At 43.4% G+C, this 9,758-nt stretch overlaps 1 long non-coding RNA gene across 1 annotated transcript; it reads left to right on the top strand.

The window, feature by feature from the left end:
* The first annotated feature begins 640 nt into the window (after nt 1-640).
* LOC115947962 lies at nt 641-9,358 on the top strand. The gene is made up of 3 exons (XR_004081821.1): nt 641-932; nt 4,623-4,721; nt 9,313-9,358. It is a non-coding gene; the product is annotated as an uncharacterized LOC115947962 (long non-coding RNA).
* The last annotated feature ends 400 nt before the right edge of the window (nt 9,359-9,758 follow it).

Here is a 9,758-nt window from a genome sequence, read left to right as displayed (position 1 = left end):
CGGGCCAGCGGCCCCCGGCTAGCGAGCAAAGGGGCCAGGAAACGGGGCCCGCACCCCGAGGTCCCCAAGGTGGGCGAGTGGATGTGCGAATCACACAATCGCAGAATAAATTAGATTAGAAGAGCACCTCTGAGATCATCGAGTCCAACCTGTGACCGAACGCCACCATGTCAGCCAGCCCATGGCACTGAGTGCCACGTCCAGTCTTTCGTTAAACACCTCCAGGGACGGAGACTCCACCACCTCCCCGGGCAGCTCCCAATGCTGAATTGCCCTTTCCGTGCATGAATTCCTCCTCATCTGGGGGCGCTCTCTACTGCCCACCCCGGGGGTGCCCAGAGCTGCCTCAGGCTCCCGTCGGCGTTACAAAACAAACAAAAACCCCCAAACGCCAAACGGTAAATAAGCCCCGCGCTGTCTGCCAGAGCCCCGCGTGTGCCGGGGATGGCGCAGGGCACGGTGTGAGGGATCGCAGAGTCCTGACAGCGCTCCCGCCCCTCAGAGGGGCTGTCGCAGGCACAGGTGACACTGGCGCGATCCTTCGCCAGCCCTCTCAGCCCCCGAGCCGTCCCAGAGGTTACGGGCCCTCCACGAGTTTTCCTCAAATCTCTGAGGGCTCATCCGTGAGGAAATGCCCCATCCCGGCATTTCCCTTCGGTGCGTTTGGACTCAGTCGGGCCGCGCACCATTACGAGCTAGGAGTGGAAGGGAAATGCAGGCACGTGCATGTTTTTGACGGAGAATCAGGGGGGTGTTGATCCAAAGCCGGACATTTGCGAGGAGGACTTCCCTTGCCGCTCACCCTCAGGGCCTAGCTCTCTGCAATCCACGTAAGAGCCGCAGCAGGTATTTGGGAAGAGCCCAGACTAAACACAGAATCCATACTGCAGCCTACAAGAGGAGCCTACAGACAGGAGGAGATTCACAGCCCTGTAAGTTATCCACCAGCTCCCTCACATACTCCCACTCTTCAGCTTCCCTTGTTTGGGTTTTGTTTTAAGCAAGATTGTTCTTGTCTCCCCCAGCACAAAAAGGGAAACACAAACCACTCCAAAAATGCCCAAAGATTGGATTAGCCTTCCTGAAAAGTCTGGGAGGCATGGGCAACACCCTAAGAGAGGTGGAGGGAGCCTTGCAAATGACAAATAAGCCTCAAGAAAATAATCTGAGAGAGGAGAAAGTATCAGAACTAAAGTTGTCAGGGCTAACAGCCTAAAACTTAACAGTGACACCTTAGAAACTATGTTAGTGGTTCTCACAGGTTTTTTGCCTTCTATGGTTTCTAAATTTCCCAAAATATTCCAGTTATAGAGGTTTTATATTACCTCTTTTTTTTTTTTTTCAGATTGACTGTTTCCCTTGTTTGTGAAGCAATTTTTTAACACAGCTGAGACTTCTTTTAACTTTTTGGTCTTGTTAGAATTAGAGGTTGACTGAAATAAGTCAATATAAGGTTGTCAGACTATCTGGAGACCCTTAGTCCACAGTTCAATAAGGAATTAGTGCTGGCTTTAGTGCACATAAACATGCTGAAGTGCACATAAACACCTAAATGCTTTTAGAAGTCAGGCCCTTACTAAACAGCAAGTTTGGAGTAAAGAAAATGTTTGAAATAAGAATTTTGTGACACTTGTTCCTATCTAGAAACTAGATCCTACCATTCAGTTCAAATTGTGCTGACAAACAAATTTTTTTTTCTATTTTTTTTCTTTTGTGCAGCTTTGCCTCTGGTCTGGCTACCTGTCTATCTATCCTTGAAAAGGGTTCAGGGATGCATATCTGAACTGTGGGAAAATTAAACTCTTGGATAAATGCTACCAAACCAACATATGTCTTCTGAATGTTAATTATAAGTGATTAACTGATACTTTAGTAAAGCCATAGTTCTGCCTTGCAAGCTTCCTACCCAGTAGAACATCTTAGTTCTTTAGAAATTATAAAGTCATATTCAGTTGGCTTTCCATATGAGAGGTTTAAATGCAAGCTGAAGTATATGAAAAATAAATAGAAAATAACGTTATTTGCAGTATTTTTCTTTTAAAAAAGCATCAAAAATAAAAGAAGGAGGAAGAAAAGGAAAAGCCAGGAAAATAGGGTTATGATAAATCAAACATGTATATATTATGTATAAACAATGACAAAAAACTCTTCAATGTCTGTTAAGTTTTTTGAAATCGCTGAAGTTTTCTTAAATGAACCTTAGTACACGCACACAACCCATGACAGGCAACCTTACTGGAAAGCAATAACAGAACATAAAGCATACTAAGAAGTAAATACATAAACCTATAAAAATAAAACCAGGAGGATATTATAATATTAAAAGTAAAACACACCTATTCGTGCAAAAACTTGTCCTCTTTGCTTCAGTTTCCCCATTCTTGCAGCAAGGATAGTAATATTTATCCCTTGAAAATAATAGCTAGAAGAATTGATTAGCTCATTATTGTCAGTAATTACAGTAGTTGTTATGTACTTTAAGATAACTGGATGAAAGTACCCTAAGTCCAGTTAAAATGAGAATCTGCTCAGGAAAGCAATAAGACAGGAATGCAGAGCCTTGAAGTTTTATCGTGGGATCTTGTTTGGCCTTAGCTGGTAGTTACTGAAATTTGTTAGCATGGCCAGCTGCTTTGAGGGCTACAGAGAACAAGATAAGATCCCTTTGTACTGCAAAGGTCAGTGTGATGCCCAGAGCTCAGCAGCCCAGCTTCAGTGAGATGAGCAATGATCATCTTCCTCAGCCCAGAGGGAGCTGGGACTGTGGCCTTCCCCTTCCAGCTGCTGGATGGAGAAGCAGTGTAAGATCTCAAAGTCACCCAGCCAGCCTCCCCTGCTCCCTAATGCTGCTCAGGAAATCCATTATACCAAATAAAACTTCCCTGCTTCCCCTCAGCAGGATTTGACCCACAGCCCTGTGGCCCTTTGAGTGTCTCTGAAAGATGTGGACTCTTGGAATGGAAAGCAGGAGCCAGGTACAGGGCACTCCCATTCTCTCAGTCCTGTTTCTGCTTGCAGTTTCCAGCTCTATTATCTTTTTTCCCTGAGCTTTCCAGGGCTGCTGTTCATGTCTGGCAGGTATCTTCTGTTCCCTAGCTACCTCCTGTCACCACAGCTCTGCTCACACAGCAGCTGGGGGAGGAGGAGGAATGACCCCCTTCTTTGTACCAGTGAGGAGATCTGTGCATGGAGGATCCTTCTGGCACAGGTCGGAGGGATGAGGAAATGATTTAAGGCTGCAATTTTTGCAAGTAATGCCAGGGTGCAGCTATATTTCTGGAAAGCAAGAGCCAGCTGTGCCAGAGCAGAGAACATTGCTCAGTGCAGCGTCAACATTAAAACACAGCAGTGTTTTGATACGAGACAAATTTTATTAAAACCATAAGAAGCAACCATCCAATAGTTGGTTCATTCTTGCTTTTAGTGTATACATAAAAGAAAGGGCTGGCGTTCTGACAGCAAGCAAAATGCTTTCAGTCCTCAGTCTCAGAAACACAGGCTTCCTCGGTCACACAGTTTTCAATAGCTGCAAACACAGAGTTATGTTGCTAAATGTTAAGGGCTCAGCTGTTTACCAGAAGAATGTTTCCTCCCTGGAACACATGGTTTTGCTTAAAAGAAATTCTCCCAAAAACCCCACTTTATTTAATTAGCAAATGCAACATTATAGTTCTAACAAGCATGCCATGCTGTCTTCCTTTACAAGAGCAAAATAGGAAAAGAAGACAAAAATTGACCTCTCAATTTAAGAGAGAGGCAGAAGTACATTCTGCCTAGTAAATAGTGCAGCTTTGAGGTCTGGTGATCTAGAGCCAAATCTTGTGCTTGAAATGTGTGGTACTTTGTGTGTCATTTCCATGTCCTGGTTCATGCTGAAAGCACAAATGTGGATCAGAGTGAGAGGCTTGCATGCTCTCCCAGCTTTTACCAAGGGCTGGTCAAGTCTCTGCCTCTCACTTCCCAGGCTCAGCTCTACCCTCTGTAAGGGGGAGGTGATCCTACTCCTCCTTACAGAAAGCACATTCAAATCATTAAATAAAAATGTAGTACTCTTGTTGCTTCTAAATGAAATTACACTGAAATTAATTGCATTTACATCAGCAGTTGATTTATCCCAGAGTATTACCAGGATGCAAGCAAGAGCTTCTAGAATGAAAGTATTATATTTTTAATTAAGGGCCCTTGAACTTGCCACATGCTTTGAGCTTGTGGAGAGTGAAATGATGGCAAATTTCTGAACAACTCAGTCAGCTCAGCAAAGTATTTATGATTATCTGCTAAAAATGATCGTTGTGAGACAGAGCTTAAGCTAACATAGGAAATCTGTGCTGAAAGAATTACAGATATTGTAGCAACCCAAAGGAAGCATACTGTTCACATTCCTCTTACTTCTTTTGACTCTTGTATCCAATGGAAAAGTTCTTGATAAGCTTTATTGCACTGCAGAGGGTATAAACAATGCACTTTGAAATCTGCTGAGTTTAAGCCCAAAACTTATCTTTTCATTTGTTTCCTGAATTGTCCCACAGACACAAATCCACAGCACACATGTGTTTATAAAGAACAGAATACATTTATTACTGCCATACAATCCCTTCCTTTCTGTGTTTTTTTTCCCTCAGTATTTCTTAATTTTTTTTACTTGCTGCAACATTCTCCTATATGCTGAACTGCAACACAATGTTTGATGTCTGCAATCAAAATGCAATGAGAGGGAAAAGGTAACTTTTTTTCCTGCTGTAATAGTTTTTATGTTTCAAGATTTAAAGTGATTTCTTCAGTGGGGTCAAGCAGAAATTTACTCTGTGACAGGGAAATGTACTGAATCAAGAGGTTTTTAGTATAGAGGGTATTGGCCTTCTAACAGAGCTAATGGGACCATGTTGTTCACAGGATAATACACTTAACACAAACTTAACTGGTTTTGCAGCTACCATGGAAGAAAAAAAATCCACAGGAAATATAGGTCTGGTTAGGTTTTTTTTTTTTATTTTTCTGCTTTTCTCTAAAAAGATCTTGTACATTCTTGACTTTTTGGCATGAATTTTTTCCTTCTTCATAAAGAAGTAGAAGTCAATTATTAACCACAAACATCAGAATACAATTGATTCTAATGCCACCACTGTGTGTAAAACAATAGGGTTAATCCTCAGTTCCCTACCTTCCTAATTTACACAGACTTATCACTTCTCTTCCCAGAAACTTCCTTGTGCTTATGAACCCTCACATTTAATCACCTACAAGTTGGGTTTTTTTTGGTTTGGTTTGGTTTGGTTTGGTTGGTTTGGTTTTTGTTTGTTTGTTTGTTTTTGTTTTGTTTTTTGGGTTTTTTTTTTTTTTTTGGTCTCTTGTAGCAAGGGATGCTGACATGAGGCAGCACCAGGCATTCAGTTCTCATTCCCTGCCTGTCCCTCATGTGAGGCCTGGAAGCCTTGGAGAAAGGAGCATCACCCCTGATGGTGCATTGCTGTTAAAAGGCACCAAGAGAGCAGCCAGAATGCAGAAGCTGTGGCAGCACCCCAGCAGCACACTTTTCCTCCTTGTGCTCCTACATTGCCTCCAGCCTTGGAAAGATCATTTTAGCAGAGCAGAGATTTGTGGGCTGATTTGTCATACTTACTCCAACCTCTTTTGCCATCTCAGATGCCTTCCTGATTGCAGGACAGACATGGGAGAAGGGTGCCACAGGATGCTCCAGATTCAGTGCATTCAGGATGCTCCAGATCCAGTGGACGTGGTCACAAACCATGCCAGTGGGGTGTCAGGGAAAGACCAGTCACCCAGTCCAGCACAGGCACCATAGTAAAGGTGGAACCACCTGGGAGTAAAACTAAAACCTTTTGAGATGGCTGCACTGATCATCATTTCATACATCAACAGACTGGGAAAGGAAGGTCGAGGTTGTCATGATACTCTGTTAGCACGGACTTGTTTATCATTCTTTAGAAGTGAAGAAACATTTAAGTAGCTTTTAGGGGAAGGTAGAGAGCTTTTCTAGTGGTCAGAAAAGTAACAATTTCAAGGTTGATGTTACTCCTTTGTCCTCAGTGTTTCTGTGACTGCAATTTTGTTGCTAATTAAGAATCAGCTTCAAGAAAGCAGAACACAAAGCTGGAGGCACACAATCAGCATCACAAAAGGCCAGAAATATTGATCCTTTCACCATGTGATAAATAAGTATTTTGTGCAGATGTTTGGTCCCCGTGTGTAGGGGCTTGGCCATGGGCATTCTGCACAGTCCTGCTAGGCCAAGCACCAAGCCCAGGAGAATCTTCTCTGGGTGACCAGGACACTGAGCTCCCCTGGACAGAGAAAATTCTTTTGTCTCAGCAGGAGAAAAAAAACTTTGTAACATCAACCACACAAAAAATCACATTTGCTGCTGCTGCTGCTGCCCTGCATGGTGAGCATGGCCCCCATGTTTGGGAATGGACAGAGGTGACTTTGCCTGGCCGTGCTGGATGTGCTCCTAGCATGCCTGCTGCCTGCCCCCCAGGACATCCTGGGGGTGATGTTCCAAACAGCTGCTCTGGCAAAAAGGACAGAGCTGCTGGACAAGGGGAGATGCAAAACTTAAAACACCAGAGTGAGAAGCATAGTGAAAAGTCTGGCAGCTGGATGTGTCAGTTGTCTTGGCAGCTATGCAAGGTTTTTTCTTGTTTACCCTGCTAGATGTAGGCATCTGAGGTCCTGCTGAAAAGGAACAGGGGTGTTCAAAGCCTTTAAAGCCTCTTGTGATTTTGCAATTTGCTGGTTCATATGTCTTCCTATCTGTGCCACTTACAGATACATATGGATAAATGTATATGTATATTTATATACCTCAGAGGTATCAGAATTAAATGTGTTTTGTTTTGAATATTCAAGCCATCCCAGCATAGTTAGCTCCTGCAAGAAAATTCTTTAAAAATTATTCTCACAACGGTGAACATCTTCCACAGAGGAGTGCATCAGCTTCCAGAAGGTGAGATGTGTGGAAGATTCCCTGTTGCCATGCAAAGGAACTGAGCCAAGGACTAACAACAGTGGTCTGGCTCCACAATATGAAGGGGGAGCACGTCTGTGCTTGCACAGAAGTATCCTACATCAGTGCAAAATAGGCCTGTGGATTCCTCCATCCCTCCTGGGTATTTCAATTAAAAGCAGAGAAGGAAGTCCAAGAAAATGCCTAAAATGGCTTGAGTCCTTCCTCACGATCTGGAAATGGAAGTCTGCGGTGACTAACTCCAGCCCAGCCACCAAACCCCTCCCTCCCCGACTCTGCATTGCTCTGTTCATTCCCAGCTCCTCTCCTGCGTTTGCAAACAGTCGGCAGTGGAAACAGTGAAGCAGCCTGGCTTCCAACGCCGGCACCACAGAGTGGTATGTGACTGCAGCAGGGACCAGGGACCATCCCCAGCCCATCCCCGTGCCTAACCTAGGAAGAGCTGGTTAAAATCTGACGGGGGCAAGGCTTGATTATGAGCAGAGGAACGACTTTAAAAGAGGCTGCTGCCACGCCTGCAAACAAAGCCCGATTAAATCCTTCCATGGGCTTAAACTGGCTTCAAAACAGGCCTCTAGCAGCTTCTTCAGTTTAAATAAAAATTAAAATGCTTGTTTATAACTCCTAAGCCAGTTCAGATGATGTCTCCTGGCTTTCTCACAAAGCTAACAGCAATATTCGTAAAGAACAAAATTAGCTAACTGAATGGTAAGGAAAGCTGCATCCCTTACCCACTCGGAGTTGGTAATATGAGCTTTTCAAGCTTTTTTTTCCCCTTTATTATTTTTCTCTTTTTTTCTTTCTTTCTTCTTTTTCTGCTCATTCTGTTGTGGTTATGCATTTGACCTGAATTTGAAAGCATCAATCCTGAAAAGAGTTGCCTGGGCACAGGGAGCAGTGGGAACTCGTGCTCTGATGGTGGGTTACTCCATGGGCACCAGCCCAGTTCCTTCTCTGTTCACTCACATTGTGTGACAAGCAAGGAGTCTCAGCTCTTCTGCTCAAATTTTAACCATCAAGGTGCAAATACTGTGTGATTTTGTGTGATTTCAGCTGTTCATTTCCTTCCACCGCCCATCCACCTCACATAAAATCCATTGAGACTTGGTTTTTGTGTTACCTATCCCACAGGAGTGTGTGATCTCTCCTGGTATCCAAGAACTGTGACAATGCAAAAAATAAAGAACAGTATGGGATGCTTGTTGCCCCAGTTCTGTATTGTTCAAAATCTTACAGTTCAAAATCTTACTTTCTCTTTCAGTTTAATTCAGTCTCAACTTTTTCCCTAAGGACTTTAAGAGTCAGAGCTTTCTGGGCTCATGAGTGAAGGCTAAGGGAGAATAAATCATCCACTCTGAGCCCCAGGACGCTCCTCTTTGGTTGTGAACCATGGAGAAAGACATCCTTGAAATGTCTGACTGCTTCTGAGACAAAGCCCTCCTTGCCCTTCATTCAGCAATGCAGCAAGATCTTTGGGAGATCAAGTGTGCCTGGTGATGAGTTTATTCACAGGGTGTATGAGGTGTTGGCTGGAGAGATGCAGAGCTGAGCTGCTGGCATATGCCCTATCCAAATCTACTCCTACCCTCAGGTTTGTGACCTCAGTGACTATTTAATAGTGTAAACCTACCTTGTATATTCCCTGCAGAGGTGATTAAAAAGGATGATCACATGAAGGAGCACCTGAGCAAAGATATCCGTAGATTAATTCATTATTTCTACTAAGCTAATTAAGTATTAAGGCAGATCAATTACGTGATCACACTGAGATCACGATTAAGATCAAATCAATAAATCAAATAGCTGACCAACAGGTTGTGTATCTATCAAAGTGACTTGTGAGGTTGCCACTGAAGGAATTACTTAGATTTTAATCTTGTCTTGGAAGATTTCAAGGAGGAGGCAGAGTCTTTTCAGGTTAAAACCCCAGTGAGCTTTCCAGCAGTGAAGAACATAGGCCTTTGGAAGACATAAGGATATTGAAGGAGATATCTCTCCTGCTTTGAAGGGGGATATCCAGTCCTCTTTGGATTTTTTGCCAAGCTGTATGACCCAGGTCATATGGTAATCTTGTTTTCACTGTGTTTGGGTATGTAACGTGGTAGGCATCACCACGGTAACTTCCCTTAACATGTCTTTCTTAAACCTTAATTTTACTTTAACATGCATTAACATTTATTGTCTAGATATACCCTGTTTCACAAGTGGCCCAGTTTTTCTCTACTGCTAAAGTAGAAGGGGTGGTTAAGTAAGCCTGGCTACTTCTGAATAATCTTGTTTTCAGCTCCAAAACATGCCATCTTAACTAATTTACTACTTTGTTTTAGTATTCCTCCAAGGGCGTTTTTTGCACAAGCACACCTGGTCACCCATTCATACCAACAGAAAACCAAGAAGAGATGGAATTGATTAATTAAAACAAAGGTAAAAACAAACAGAGTAATTTCATCATTCCTTGGAGGGTTTAATTCGCATCCATATTTCTTCATTACACCAAGCACAGCACTGTAGGCTTCCTCTGGGCACACAGCCTGGAGTCTGACGTGGCCCTAGAGCAGGCTGCAGCCTGCCCAGTCCCGTGAGAGCCTTCCTTCCCTCAAGTCTAGCTCATCTTCCTCTGTGTGTGTTATCCAGACCAAGGCAGCATGTTCATGTTTTTATTTTGGGTAGTGGATGATACAAAAGAACCATGTTTCTCTTATCATTATCATTGGTACAGGTATAACTCCTACTTAAATCAGCCTTGGGTTCACACTGTAGGGCTGTCAGGCCA

Source organism: Geospiza fortis, unplaced genomic scaffold, assembly GCF_000277835.1.
Source record: "Geospiza fortis unplaced genomic scaffold, GeoFor_1.0 scaffold173, whole genome shotgun sequence".
Taxonomy (NCBI): Eukaryota; Metazoa; Chordata; class Aves; order Passeriformes; family Thraupidae; genus Geospiza; species Geospiza fortis.
This window is presented reverse-complemented; position numbering and strand designations above follow the sequence as displayed.